At 43.3% G+C, this 14,660-nt stretch overlaps 1 pseudogene; it reads left to right on the forward strand.

Annotated features, from left to right (window-relative positions):
- Positions 1 to 6,405: 6,405 nt before the first annotated feature.
- On the forward strand, positions 6,406 to 9,209 carry LOC137837826 (uncharacterized; annotated as a pseudogene).
- Positions 9,210 to 14,660: the final 5,451 nt, after the last annotated feature.

The following is a 14,660-nucleotide window of genomic DNA, read 5'->3' on the forward strand; positions in this document are numbered from 1 at the left end:
GTTAAAACAGTTTCAAGGGGGCACTCTTTTTTCCCTAAGGAGGGTTTTTAATGAGGCCACCCAATAAAAGAAGAGTTTTCGAAGTATAAGGTGTTTTCAGATTGCATGTGTGCTATTTTCGAAAGTTTTGAAGAAAGACCTTGTCATTCGTACATGATTTAAGGCAAGAAAAGATATATCGCGTGCTTTCTAAAAAGTTTTAAGTCCTCATCGTTTTTCGGCGATTAGAGGCACCAGTTAAGTTTTAAAGTCCTCATCGTTTTTCGGCGATTGGAGGCACCAGTTAAGTTTTAAAGTCCTCATCGTCTTTCGGTGATCGGAGGCATCGGACGAAAGACCTCAATGCCCTCGCGCGTTTTGAGGCAAGTTAAAAGACCTCCTCGCCGTTGAGCGAGTGCAGGCGAGAAAGAGAAAAAGTCCTCCGTGTTTCTGGGAGCGAGAAGATGTAACTCCTGGGGCAATGTCGAGGCAAGTTAAAAGACCTCCTCGCCGTTGAGCGAGTGCAGGCGAGAAAGAGAAAGGTCCTCAGTGCATCCGGGGGGGGGGGAGATGTACGCCCTGGGCAAGTTGAGGCACCATATAAAGTCCTTATCGCCGTTGTGCGAGCTAAGGCCCATTAAAGACCTCCTCGCCGTCGAGTGAGTGCAGGCGAGAGAAAGAAAAGGTCCTCAGTGCATCCAGGGGGGAGGAGATGTACACCCTGAGCAAGTTGAGGCACCAGACAAAGTCCTTCTCGCCGTTGAGCGAGTTAAGGCCATTTAAAGTCCTTCTCGCCGATGAGCGAGTTCAGGCGAGTGAAAGTCCTTCTCGCCGATGAGCGAGTTCAGGCGAGTTAAAAGACCTTCTCGCTTACGTGCGAGCGCAGGCAAGATAAAATCCTTCTCGTCTCGAACGAGTTCAGGTATGGCGAAGAGGGTGGAAGAAGCTTGAAAGGTGGCTAAGGTAGGTTCGAAGAGAACGCCTAGCCAGCCGGTCTTTTGCTTTGAAGTTCAGGAGGGCAAAGGAAGATTCCAACGGGCGTTTCTACCCCAGATAAAGAAACGATTACCAAAGCATGAGGCTAGAAAAAGCTGATGTTACCAAGGGGTCTTGGCGATCGGGAAAGGTTCAAACGACGGCGAGAAGTTTGAAAGACTTGTTTGATAAAGCAGGTCGAGTGGAACGTTGTTCGAGCCAATGATTAAGTTACAGTTCGTTGCTTGAAGGGTATTCCTGTAACGAGGTTAGTTGCCTTAAGAGTACAAGTTGTTTAAAGTGATTTTTGCTTAAGTTTGAATTGGCTCTAGGCGGTTACGTCAAAGGTCGCGTTTGCAAAATCACTAAGTTAAATCCGACAAAGTTAAACATACAAAGAAGGCTAAAGCGCTTAAAAGAAGTCAAGTGAGAGAATATCCAAGTTCAACAATTGAAATAAGTATCTGTTCAAAACACATATGCAAGAGTTTTTACAAGGTAAATACAAGTGAATTTATAAAGAAGCAGATGGGGTGGAGTTGGTTGAGTCTTCGGCGGGAACGACCTTTCCATCTACTACTTCGTTGTTTAACGACACCATGCTGAGGTCGAGATCAGGGAATAGGCATGCGAATTGCTCCCGAGCGGCTTCGAATCCAGCAGTCAGAATCTGAGCAGAATTTAGCTTAAGTTCTTCAAACTGCCCTTGAAGTCCTTCAACCTGTTCCTTGAGCTCTTTGTTCTGCTGCCCCTGCTCTTCAATCTGTTGTTGGAGTTGTTTGTTGGTCTCTTGAGCGTGGAGAAGGTCGTCAGTAACCTTCTTGGATTCTGTTTGAGCTTGGGCCAACTCGGCAGCCATCTTCCCTTTCTCCTTGTTTCCCTCGGCGAGGTCAGCCATGGCGTCGTCCCTCGCTTTTTCTACTTGCCCAAGTAGCTTCTCGCGGTCAATCGACCTCTGCTCCAGCTTTTGCACCCTGGCGGCGTCAGCTTGAATGTGAGCCTCCAGGTCGCTCGCCTTGGTGCGCAGAGGCACGATCTTGCTTTCTAGTTCAACTTTCTCTTGGGCAAGTTCATGGACTTTGCGGCGAAGGTCGGCAGCTTCCTTGCGCGCAAGCCTAAGCTCGGTACTTAGGGCATCCTCTACTCGGGAGTGTTCCATTTCCGCGAGCGTTAGGCTGAATGACACCTTCTCCACCTCAACCTTCATTGTGCTGTTCTCGGTCTTGAGGTCGTAGACATCATCTTGAAGCCTCCTGGTGGAGCTCTCCACAGCCCTCGTTATGATCGATGGGATATCCTCTGCTATGGTTTTGAGTTTGGCAGTCAGAGGTTCCCACATCCTTGTGACTTCAAGGGAAAGGTTTGATGCTTAGAGAGGCGCCAGGGGGGCTTGTTGAGGGTTCTCGCCGCCACCTTCCTTAGCAGGATTTTCAATGTTTGCTTCCTGGCGTGGCGACGCAACCGGGGATTCGGTAATTAGAATTGGAGAGGTGTGAGCAACCTCATCCCCGGTTGGAACGTTCTCTGCAGCTGAAGCGTTTGAAGGGGGGCCCCCTCCAGCTGAGATGTGAGGCGTAGAGGCACTTGGGGGGTCCTCCAGAAAGTTTGGCTCTTGAGCCTCAGCTGCTGGTGGCGCAGTGGCCAGTGGAGTTGCTTGGACTGGTGGTGAAGGGGCTGGTGGTGTTGGCGATGAGGGAGGAGGAGCAGGTGTTGATGGTGGTGTTGAAGCTGGAAGAGGGGGTGGGGCAGGTGGTGAAGGTGGTGCCACCCTTTTCCTCTTTGTAACGAGGCCATCCTCAGTGACCTCGTCGTCCTCTTCCTCCTCCTCTTGGACGACTTGGGGGGCTTTTCGCTTTGGCCTCTTAAGGACCAGTTTCTTTCGCTGGGTGGGTTCCTTGGGCGGTGATCGCCCATGAACGATAGCCTTCTCGACCGCCGAGTTGGGAACCGTCTGAGAACCGGTCGCCAACCCGTGGTTTCGGGCGAGCGCCTTCAAGTCGGCGAGCATGTTTTTACCCAGCATATTATCTGCATGAAACGAAAATGCATGAATTAGCTCAGAGAAGAAAGAGATGGGTGTATGAGGCAATGAAACAGCAAAACAGGTATATGCAGAAAAGGTAAAACCAAAGTCTTGTGCGTATCGCACAAGACGCCCAGAAACAGTATCAGAAGCAATATCAGAACAAGAGTGTAGCGCCCTAACCTATTTGGAATTCTAGCTGGTCCTCAAAGAATTCGAAGGAGATCAGGGTGGGGGTCAAGAATGTTATGTTGGCATCCGACACCCTCTTCCAGAATAGGCAGAGGTCTCGGTCCAAAGCTCCCATGCTATCAGGACTTCTGGGCCTCCTGAAGCAGCTTTTGGACTCCTTTTTCCCCTTGTCCACCCAGTACAAGGGGAAACCGTCGAGGAGGGAAGTGTCTTTATCGTTTGCGCGAACCTGGATGAATTTCCCCTTCCAATCTTTGTATGATTGCTGGAAGATGGTAAAAATGGATCTCCCAGCAATGGCATTCAGGCTGACCCACAGGCGGTCTCCTGGGTGCTTGGCCTCAAAAAGAAACAGAAACACGTCTACCGATGCAGGCAGCCCCAGGTGGTCGCACGTTATTTGAAAGGCTCGAACAAACGCCCAGCTGTTGGGGTGAAGCTGGGCGGCAGCAATGTTGAGCTCGGTCAAGAGTTCCCTCTCGAATCGAGTGAGGGGAAATCTGAGTTTGACATTCTTGAAGAAAGTCGTGTAAACAAAGCAAAAGGGCCCGTCGGCGCTTACTTTGTCATCAGCGCATACTGGCAGGGCGGCGGGGCAAGGCAGCACCATCATCCTTTCATCGTGCTCCTTGTGAAACGATTGATAGGCCTCGTCCCCCTTTGTCAACCGCAGAACTGCTCCCGCAGTGTTCACCGACGAGGTCTCCTTTAGAAGGGTTGGGGTGGCCCAAGGGTATAGTGTTTTGAAGTCTGGCAGAGGCACGGGGGCTCCTCCAGCGTTAGGTGGAGTCGCCTGGGCCAGAGCAGTTTTGGAAGATGCAGGCCTCTCAGCCTGCGAAGAGGAAGCGCCACGGACTTGGGTTGGGTTGTGCGCTTGTGAAGAAGGGTTTCGTGCTGATGGAGGGGGGTTCGGGGTGATCTTCGTGCGAGTCATGATAGCAACTGCAAACGAAGAAGAAAGAAAAAACGATCAGGGGATTACAGGGGCTGACTCGGTCATGGAAGGAAGGTGAAACGACGAACGAATGTGAGTTCGTTGCGACGATCGGCAAAGCCCTAAGTTACGCAGAAGAGAAATGGAGAAACGACCCACAGCGTATGCACCAGGCAGTTACAGGATGATGCAAATCGGTGAAAATGCAAGGAAACCCAGCAGATGAAGGAAAGTAATTACCTTTCAATGATCAGGAAGACGAGGGAGGAAGATGGAGATCTGGAGCGTTGAAGAGCGTCGAGAGTTTCGCAGAGGGAAGTTAGAGCGTTTTGCAAGCAAGAAGAAAGTGATGGAACAGTGGAACGTAATGGGTTTAAGGGTTTTCGAAATGATTTTGGGAAGCGCTAACGGCAGATGAAGATAGCCGTTGATGAAAGCCACGTGTCGAACGATGCGCGAAGGGTTTGGTGGAGCGTCAGAGCAGCAGAAAGTACTATCGCTTGGAATTCTGCGTCAATGCCACGTAGACCGGTGTTAACGAAGGCTCTTTCAGTCTTTTCGCTAGACAAGTCTTCGCTTAAGACTGGGGGGCTTGTGTACCGCCCTGGTGGTCGGGTATGATGACGTGGCACCCTGCTACAGTATAGGCGTGTTGACAAGGCGCCAAGTTGGCAGTTACGAAGGAAGTCGGGAGGCACGTGTAGTCGCCGATTGTTAAGTTGGCGTGTTCCGATCTCCAGCTTGCCAGAATAGGCGATCGCCAGGTTGAGGATGAAGTTGCCAGATGCAGACTCAGGCGACCAAGCAGTCGGAGATCGCCAGAACAAGCACATCGCCGGAGATGAAGGAGAAGCAGATTATGAAGGCGGCCGGCGAGACCACAGGGAAGGTGTATGAAGGCCCTAACTCGCCAGTTTCAGTAGAGATCGCACTCCTAAGTTTGCTATGCACTGGGAAGTACCATGCATACGTAACTTAGCCAAAATGAGAGTAGAAGCAGCGCCAAGTCAGGGAACCTCCAGATGATGGCACGTGTACAGTTGGATACGAGCCACGTGTCCAAGTCTGTAACTGCCAGGAGAGAGAAAATCACCAGGTATATAAGAGCTCTTAACGAACTTTCTGAGGTACGCACGTTCAGTTCATACACTTTACGCTTGCGAGTGACAGAGCTGTTTGTGAGTGAGAGTTTGCACGGTTCTAGTTCTTAGTATTTGGTGATACCGTCACTGACTTGAGCGTCGGAGTGCGATCGGCCGCAGCGGCGCCATGTCGTTTCTTTGCAGGTTCTTGAGGTAGATCCAGAGGAGGAACGAAGGTGATAAGCGGTGCGCACGTCGATCCTTTGACGAGGCATTCTCCAACGCTCCGGTCAACAGGCAGGATCAATAAGAAAGGAAATATGCGGGATCAGGCAACAAGACAGAGAAAGTCTCTATGAATATTGGGAAAGATTCAAGAGGCTATGTACAAGTTGTCAATTCCATCAGATTAACGAACAATTTCTAATATAATATTTTTACGAGGGTCTGATGGCTATTGATAGACAGATGATAAATGCAGCTAGTGGAGGAGCACTTGTTGACTAGACGCCAGTCGCTGCAAAACAATTGATTAAGATCATGGCTTCTAACAATCAACAATTCCACACACGTAGCAACTTTGCAACACCTGTTCGTGGAGTTCATGAGATGACAACCAATTATGCAGCTAATCATGCTCAGATGAAGGCACAATTACACAATCTCATATCCATGATGAAGCAACTAACTATGCCTCAGATGGTTGCAAGGGTATGTGGAATTTGCACCGCTAACCATGCCACTGATGCTTGCCCCACTCTTCAAGAAGTTGAAGAAGGAAACAATGTTGAATGTCCTCAAGCCTATGCTGCAAAGATATTTAATGGTGGTAGACAGTCTAACCCACCTCAACAACCATTTAACTATGATTTGTCCACTAATAAGTATACTCCGGGTTGAAGGAATCATTTGAATCTTAGATGGGGTAACTCACAGCAACAACAACAATCCCCACCACCAGCTGTTGTATCAGAAAAAGGTGGATCTTCTCTGAAGGATGTAATAAAGCACATGGCTGAAGTTAATACGCAATTCCAACACAGAACAAGTGAAATAGTACAAAGAACAGATGAAAGAATACAAAGAACATAGGTAAGCATTCATAACTTGGAAAATCATATTGGTCAGTTAGCCACTCGTATGAATGAGATAAATTCCAAAGGGCCTGATAAGCTTCCCTCCCAGACGACCATCATCCACATAATGTCAGTGCCATCACTATGAGAAGTGGTACTCAGTTGCATGCACTTGTGCGAAAACCCACCAAAGTAGACAATCAACTGAGATCGTCTAACACCTCCAACATTACTACTCCTCTAGCGAATGATGATCAAAGAAGGGTCAAAACAAGGAATAATGACATGGATGCTCCTCCTAGACCGTCTCATGAAGATGATGTACAAGGAGAAATTGTTAGTCTTGACAAACCATCTATTCGTCTTCCTTTTCTAAAAAGAGTTGTTCAGACAAGTAGAAAAATGGAAGAGGCTGACAAGGAGATTCTAGAGACATTCAGAAAGGTTGAGGTGAACATTCCTCTGTTAGACGCCATTAAACAGATTCCTAGATATGCCAAATTTTTGAAGGATCTGTGTACACATAAAAGGCGTCTTAAAAGGAATGAAAAGGTAAACATGGGAAGGAATGTTTCTGCTCTCATTGAAAAATGCAAAGATCCAGGCCCTTTCACCATTCCTTGCATAATAGGCAGTAACCGATTTGAAAATGCGATGCTTGACTTGGGAGCATCTATAAATGTTATGACTTTATCTGTGTTTATTTCTTTGTCTCTTGGTCCTCTTAAACCCACAGGTGTAGTCATTCAACTCGCTAATAGGAGCGCAGTTCAACCTGCAGGATTTATTGAAGATGTCCTTATTCAAGTAAATAAACTTGTTTTTTCTTCAGATTTCTACATTTTGGACATGGATGGAGAGGATTCACATTCTGGTGCAACAACCATCATCTTGGGAAGACCTTTCTTGAAGACAGCCCGCACCAAGATTGATGTTCATGCAGGCACACTGACTATGGAGTTTGGAGACAATCTAGTCCAATTCAATATCCTAGACGCTATGAACCACCCAATTGAAGATCACTCTGTGTATTATCTTGACATTTTGGATGATATTATGGATGATAATGTGTTGGATTTTTTAGAGGACTGTGATCTTTCTGATTTAATTGATTGGACAGACTCTGAGATAGATGAGTTTATATCATCTGATGGTATAAACTGTTCTAACCTTTGTGATGCAGGTTTTGCAACTAAAGCAAATGTTGTTGATACACACTTGGCAACATTCGACGATTCTAACCCCGATAAATTGTAGGTTGCTGAAGTTTCTCTCAATAATAGACCATTACCGTCCATCATCCAACCGCCCTCACTTGAACTGAAGCCACTTCCAGATCATCTTAAGTATGCCTATTTGAAAGAAAAAAAAGGAGCAACTTCCAGTGATTATCTCCACTTCTCTATCTGATGAACAAGAGCAAAAACTGTTACAAGTGATTAGAGAGCACAAGAAAGCCATTGGCTGGACGATGGCATATATTCCAGGTATCAGCCCTGCTATTTGTATGCATAAAATTCTACTAGAAGAAGGGACAAAACCTGTGAGACAGCCTCAACGTCGGCTTAATCCTCAGATTATTGATGTGGTGAAGAAAGAGATCACCAAGCTGCTACAAGTTGGTATCCTATACCCTATCTCTGACAGCACTTAGGTGAGTCCAATTCAAGTTGTTCTCAAGAAATCTGGGATAAGTGTGATAAAGAATTAGTGTAATGAACTTATTCCCACTAAAGTGCAGAACAACTGGAGAGTCTGTATTGATTATAGACGCTTGAATCAAGCCACGCGGAAGGACCACTTTCCCCTTCCTTTCATCGATCAAATGCTTGAGCGCTTAGCTGGTAAGACACACTACTGCTTCTTGGATGGTTTTTCTGGCTATTTCCATATTTGTATTGCACCAGAAGATCAACATAAGACTACCTTTACCTGCCGCTTTGGAACTTTTGCTTATGGATGATTTCAGCATTTATGGTTCTTCTTTTAATGATTGTTTGACTAACCTTAGTAAGGTACTTGATAGGTGCATAGAAAATAATCTTGTTTTAAGTTATGAAAAATGTCATTTTATGGTGTCACAAGGCATAGTCCTAGGCCATATAATTTCTGAAAAAGGCATTCAGGTAGACCTTGCTAAATTGAATGTTATTTCACAGTTACCTTACCCCTCTTTTGTTAGAGAGGTTAGATATTTTCTTGGACATGCAGGGTTCTATAGGCGGTTCATCAAGAATTTCAGCACGATAGCACTACCTTTATCTAACTTGCTGTAAAAGGATGTATCGTTTGATTTTGGAGAAGGATGCAAATAGGCATTTGATTCCCTTAAAGCAGCACTTGTGACACCGCCAATTATAAAACCCCTTGACTGGACAATCCCTTTTGAAATCATGTGTGAGGCCTCAAATTATGCTCTTGGAGCCGTTCTTGCACAACGAGTAGATTGTCTGTCACATGTGATCTACTATGCCTCTAAAACATTAGACAATGCTCAATCTAACTACACCACCATGGAAAAGGAGTTGTTGGCCATTGTGTTTTCCCCGGATAAGTTTAGATCATATCTCCTGGGATCCAAGGTGGTTGTTTTTACTGATCATGCTGCCTTGAAATACTTGATAAAGAAGACTGACTCAAAACCAAGGTTAGTTAGGTGGATGTTGCTGCTCTAAGAATTTGTTTTGGAGATTAAGGATAGGAGTGGGGCATGTAACCTTGTGGCAGATCACCTTAGTCGTATTGAGAAGGAACAAGATGTAGTGCCCATCCATGATGATTTCCCAGATGAGCATCTTCTTCTCATAACAAAATCAATAAAAAGTCCAACCATAGCGTCTAATGCATATTCTAGGTTATCTAGCACATCTGAAATCATACCTTGGTACGCTGACATAGTGAACTACCTTGCTACTTCAATTTTTCTACCATTGGCAACCAAGGCATAGAGAGACAAACTTTAGAGTGAGTCCAAGTACTATGTTTGGGATGATCCTTACTTATGGCGCTTTTGTAGTGATCAAATCATACGTAGATGTATTCCTGACCATGAGATCCCATCTGTGCTGAATTTTTGTCATGCTCACCTTTTGGAGGACACTTAGCTGCACAACGTACTGCAAGAAAAGTATTGGATTGTGTTTTCTTTTGGCCAACCATTTTTAGAGATGCATGGACCGTATCATCGACGTGTGAGAGATGTCAAAGAGCAAGGGCTGCTATCTCCAAACGACAACAGATGCCCCAACAACCCATGCTCTTTTGTGAAGTCTTTGAGTGTGGGGTATTGATTTAATGGGTCCCTTTCCTGTCTCTTTTGGATTCACTTATATCTTACTTGTTGTGGACTATGTCTCCAAATGGGTGGAGGCAATAGCCACAAGAACTAATGATTCTCATGTAGTTGCAACTTTTATTCGCTCTAACCTCTTTTGCATATTTGAGATTCCTAAAGCTATCATCAGCGACCAAGGCACACATTTTTGTAACAGGTTACTAGATGGTCTATTTAGGAAATATGGGGTGATCCATAGAGCATCCATAGAGGTCTCCAACAGAGAAATAGAGCGCATTCTGGAGAAGATGGTTAACCTAACAAGGAAGGATAGGAGTAAACGTCTTGACGATGCCCTTTGGGCCCATCGTACAGCCTAAAAAGCACCTATTGGGATGTCTCCCTTTAGGGTTGTCTTTGGAAAAGCTTGTCATCTACCTGTGGAGATCGAGCACAAAGCTTATTGGGCAATAAAGGCATGCAACATGGATTATGACAAGGCAGGAGAGCAGCAAAAACTCCAGCTGCAAGAGCTGGATGAGATCCGTTTGGAGGCATATGAGAACTCAAAATTTTACAAGGAGAGGACCAAGCGTCTCGATGACCACTTCATCACTTGCAAGAAGTTTGTTGCAGGCCAACGTGTGTTAATGTTCAACTCCAGATTAAAGCTTATGTGATGGAGAAGTGCCTTCATGATTGGAGTTTTTGTTGGTGAAATGGCGGAAGCACAATGGATGTCTACGGTCAAGGCCTCCTAAGAGGTGTGGTGGCCTTGGAGGTGCATGCTAGGTAGGGAATAAGAGTGGTGAGGCAATCTCTCTTTGGTAGTGATATGAACCCAAGAGCATGATATGAACATGTTATGAATTCAATATGAGTTGGAACATTAATAGGCACCTTTAGAATTGGATAAAGATTCTTTACCCATTCAAGAACTTAATCAAGAACACAGGAACCAAGCCAAACTCACATAGAAACCCATTTTTCAATATATGAACAGAATGAAACAAGGAAAGAAAGCTAATGCACCGATTACAACTTCAACAAACACATTCAGAACCACAAGAACAACAAACCCATGCAAACCACCAAATATAATCACAAACTAAACAAGTTCTACCGATTGAAACAACAAGAAACAACAAAGACATGTTTTAGAGTTTGATTTGGAATGGGTATGGAAGAAGAAGATGAAAAGGACAAGGAAACTTATGTGGTTGGAGCTTTTGGAATTGTGCACGCCACTTGAAGGATGGTTGGCTTCAAGATGAGTGTTGTTGCTACCACTTGAGAGCCCAAAAGATCTCCCAAGATAAGATTAGAAGAGGAGAAGACACAAGCCTTTCACACTCACTCACCAATTTGGTAGAGATTCCTTTCTAAAAACTCAATTTCAAACTTGTTATTTCGAAGACCCAAGCAACCCTTTTGTAATAGAGAGGGTCGGTCACAAATGTACAAAAGAGAAGGAGCTTGAAGGGTGACTTTCTAGTTCCTTCTAAACTAGCGCCTAAGCCATAAAGGAATAGAAATAGTCATTTCTTTTATCCTTTTCCTAAATTAGCGCCTAAGGTGCTATACAAATGGAGGTGTCTTTTTGGTTTCCCTCTTAGCACCTTCGTAAACACTACTCCTATATTTTTACAATTTTATACAAGGGTAATTACAAAAAGGGAAAACATTTGCACCCTATTACCCAAAACTTTAGCTTTGCTCCTTGTAATCCTTTGAGGTATGAAGGATGATGAGCTAATTTGCCTTTGAGAATCTTGAACTTGAGCCTCAGTCTCTTCTTCTACTTGATCTCCACCATGCTCCCCGAGTTGGAGAGAATTCGACCACGAATTCTGAAGACCTGTAGAAAAAGGAGTTAGATCACTGATATTAAAAGTATGACTACCAAGAAAAGTATCAGGCATATCTAACTCACAAGCATTATCATTAATCCTCTAGATGACCTGAAAAGAACCATCTCCACGAGGCATAAGCTTTGACTTTCTTTGAGTAGGAAAACGATCCTTTCTCAAATGAAGCCAAACCCAATCAACAATTTCAAAAACTAATGCCTTTCTCCTTTTGTTGGCATTTTCAGCATATTTGCCAACTTTCTTCTCAATTTGTAACTTGATGTGATTATGAAAATCTTTTATAAAAGAAGCTTTTTCAAAACCATCTTTGTATAGAACATCATCAAGTATTGGAATTGGAAGAAGATCCAGAGGTGTTAAAGGATTAAATCCATACACAACCTCAAAAGGAGAATGGGAAGTGGTAGAATTTACTACTCTATTATAAGCAAACTCAACATGAGGTAGTAAATTCTCCCATACCCTAGGGTTCCCATAAATAAAACATCTTAGCATTTGACCCAAAGTTCTATTAACCACCTCAGTTTGGCCATCAGTTTGGGGGTGGCATGTAGTAGAAAACAAAAGTTTTGTGTCAAGTTTGCCTCATAAGGTCCTCCAAAAGTGGTTTAAGAACTTAGAATCTCTATTAGAAACAATGCTTCGAGGAATCCCATGTAATCTAACAATTTCCTTAAAGAAAAGATTTGCACTAAAGCACGCATAATCTACTTTGTGGCATGGTATAAAATGAGCCATTTTAGAAAATCGATCCACAACCAGAAAGATAGAATCCATTCATTTTGATGTCTTGGGAAGTCCTAAAATAAAATTCATGGAAATATCTACCCAAGGCATTGTTGGAATTGGAATAGGGGTATACAAGCCATGGGGTTGCACATTAGATTTAGCCGTTCTACATGCTATACACTTATCACAAAAGCTATGTGCGGATTTTCGCATGTGAGGCCAAAAGAAATGCTCATGCAAAGTATCTAAAGTTTTTGCTACCCCAAAATGTCCCATTAATCCTCCCTCGTGTGCTTCTCTAACAAGAGATTGTCTAATAGAGCTTTGGGGAACACAAAGTCGTTTACCTTTAAAAAGAAATCCATCTTGTAAGAAAAAATCTTTGTGTCCACCTTTAGCACATTTTTGAAAGATGAGAGAAAAATCAAGGTCATCATGATAAAGTTCCTTGATGTGATTAAACCCAAGAAATTGGACATATAAAAGGTTTAACAAGGTATAGCGTCTAGAAAACGCATCGGCAACAACATTAATTTTACCTTGCTTGTGATTGATCACATAAGAGAATTGCTCAAGGAATTCCACCCACTTAACATGCCTCTTATTAAGCTTGTTTTGGATTTTCAAATATTTAAGAGATTCATGATCACTATGAATCACAAATTCTTTAGGAAAAAGATAATGTTGCCAATTATACAAAGCTCTAACAAGTGCATATAACTCCTTATCATAAGTGGAATAATTTAGATGACTTCCTTTCAATTTCTCACTAAAATAAGCTATGGGGTGGCCCTCTTGAAGGAGAACAACCCCAATGCCTATACTAGAAGCATCACATTCTATCTTAAATGTAGTAAAATTAGGAAGGGCTAAGATGGGAGCATTAGTTAACTTTTCTTTCAAAATATCAAAAGCTTTTTGTTGCTCTTCTCGCCACTTAAAATCCACATCCTTTTTCACAATGTCATTGAGAGGTGCGGCAATAGTACCAAAGTCTTTCACAAACCTTTTGTAAAAAGAAGCAAGGCCATGAAAGCTTCGAACTTCGTTCACATTGGTGGGTGTTGGCCAATGTTGAATTGTTACAACCTTTGTTTGATCTACATGCACCCCTTTACTACTTACAACAAACCCAAGGAATTCTATATGATCAAGCGCAAACATACATTTAGCAAGGTCAGCATACAAATGTTCTTTCCTAAGGGTTTTCAAAACTAGTCTAACATGCATTTCATGATCACCCAAAGACAAGCTATAAATGAGAATGTCATCAATATAAACTACCACAAACTTGCCAATGAATGGTCTTAAGACATGATGCATGAGACGCATGAATGTACTTGGTGCATTAGTCAAACCAAATGGCATAACTAACCACTCATACAAGTCAAAGTTGGTCTTAAAAGCAGTTTTCCGTTCATCTCCCGGTTTAATACGAATTTGGTTATAACCACTCTTAAGATCAATTTTGGTAAAAAAATTTGATCCATGCAATTCATCCAACAAATCATCTAGCCTAGGAATGAGATGCCTATATTTGATGGTAATGTTGTTTATGGCCCTACAATTCGAACACATCCTCCATGACCCATCCTTTTTAGGGACAAGTATGATAGGCATGACACAAGGGCTCATATTATCTTGTACCCACCCTTTGGCAATTAACTCCTCAACTTGTTGGCGTATCTCTTTTGTTTCACTTAGGTTGGTCCTATATGCAGGACGATTTGGCAAAGAAGCTCCCGGAATTAAATCAATTTGATGTTCAATCCGTCTTAAAGGTGGTAAACCCTTAGGAGGATCTTGAAACACATCTTGAAATTCCTTTACCAATCTATCTAAACATGTTGGACTAACCTCACCCTTTTCTAACGCAAGAGTCCTAGGAATAGCTAAAAAAATAGGCTTGTGAGAAGCTATTACCTTATTGACCACATGGCTAGAAATAAGAAGGTTCTTCTTAGAACTTTTTTTATTTTCATTCTCCCTCTTTTGCTTCATTTGAACTTGGTCCTCATGGACCTCTCTTGAAGAGAGAGACTTTAGTATGATCTTGTGTCCATGGAAGTCAAAAGAAAGTTTATTGGTAAAGCCATCATGAAAAATTTTCTATCAAATTGCCATGGTCTACCCAACAGAACATGTGTAGCTTCCATTGGAACAACATCACACAAGACCTCATCTTTGTATTTACACATAGAGAAATTAATGAGGACTTGCTTGTTAACAATGATCTCTCCTACTTCACTTAACCATTGTAATTTGTAGGGCTTTGTATGACAGATAGTAGACAATCCAAGCTTATCTACCACTCTTGTACTAGCCACATTGGCACAACTACCCCATCCACAATCAAAGAACATAACTTGTCATTAATGAGATATCTTTTATGAAAAATATTTTCTCTTTGACTTTCACCAAAGGGCTTTAAAACTTGACCAAGAAGACGTCTCACTACCAACAAGTCACCCTCAAGTTGACTTTCGCTTTCATGCTCACTTGGTGTTCTAGAAGGGGAAGAATGC

This window comes from Phaseolus vulgaris, chromosome 11, assembly GCF_051622355.1.
Source record: "Phaseolus vulgaris cultivar YP4 chromosome 11, ASM5162235v1, whole genome shotgun sequence".
In the NCBI taxonomy this organism is placed as follows: Eukaryota; Viridiplantae; Streptophyta; class Magnoliopsida; order Fabales; family Fabaceae; genus Phaseolus; species Phaseolus vulgaris.